Here is a 1196-nt window from a genome sequence, read left to right as displayed (position 1 = left end):
AGAGAGAGAGAGAGAGAGAGAGAGAGAGAGAGAGAGAGTTTAGAAAGAAAAGTTTATAGATGGAAATAAGTGTTGAAGAAACCTTTGAGTTTGAGTTCTAACTTTATCATTAAATCATAGTTACCCTTTCTAAAGAAGTTACTCAGCATTACAAGAGCTACTAATAATTTGATTATAATTTCAAGTGGTTTCTGCTTGGCATATCAGCACATTACTCCTCAAGAGGGCAGGCCAACTCATGGACCCCCAGTTTGGTTAGAGTAAACTCTGAAAATAATTAGGGCCTAACTATTTTTCAGATATTCTGAAGAGAACCTGGGGTTGGGGGTTGTGTGGAGCCAACTTCTATTGACTCTGTAGTGCCTATTGTTTGATTTTTAGAGTGAGTGTAGTAAATACAGAGTAAAATATTTACACTGCAAATATTTACAAATGCTACAAACCAGGGCTTGATTTACTGTTTTGTTGATTGCCTAGACTTAAGAAAGTGATGGAGAAAATGTTAATAAAGGAGATTAAACATAAAAGTGTGGCAGGATTTTCTGTTAAACATTTACCAGCATACTGCCAGGTAAACTACTTAATCACCCACTGGGGAACTAAAAATCTATTGGAAATCAAGCCAATAAAATCAAATTAACTAATATTTAAATGGCCACTTTAGTTCTAACTAAAAAAATGCCCACTGTGATGGGCATTTTGGGACATTTAAATTTTAGACAAGTCATGGTTGTTGCTCTCATGGAGCCTACTAAAACAACACTTATACAAAAAACTCCAATATATAATAACACAAAAATGCATCTGATGTTCCATTAAAAAGTCTTTTTCTGATTCCTCATTGTAGACTGATCATGACCCTCAGTTCTGATAATCATTTAAGATCATTTGAACCCCTATCAGACATGCCTTTCTTTGTTCTCTGAGTAAACCCAGAATGCCTCTTCCTCTATCAACAACTACAAGGCTAAATGAAGCTGACCAAGAGTTTATGTCCATTAAGGATGAGGATAATGGGACTTTTCTTATCTAAGTATTTTATGGACATATACTATGTTATGTTATGTTAGTGGTTAAGGAAATGCAGGTATCCTGGGTTGTAATTTAATGGACACTTTGTCCACTCACTTATTTTATTGTATTTACAACCTATTCAATTAAGAAAATTCCTTTCTCATACTATGTCTAAACACATA

Source organism: Petaurus breviceps, unplaced genomic scaffold, assembly GCF_028583685.1.
Source record: "Petaurus breviceps papuanus isolate PSGF00001 unplaced genomic scaffold, PetGlider_PUasm1.0 229, whole genome shotgun sequence".
NCBI lineage: Eukaryota > Metazoa > Chordata > Mammalia > Diprotodontia > Petauridae > Petaurus > Petaurus breviceps.
The sequence above is the reverse complement of the archived record's forward strand: the minus strand, read 5'-3'. Positions refer to the sequence as shown.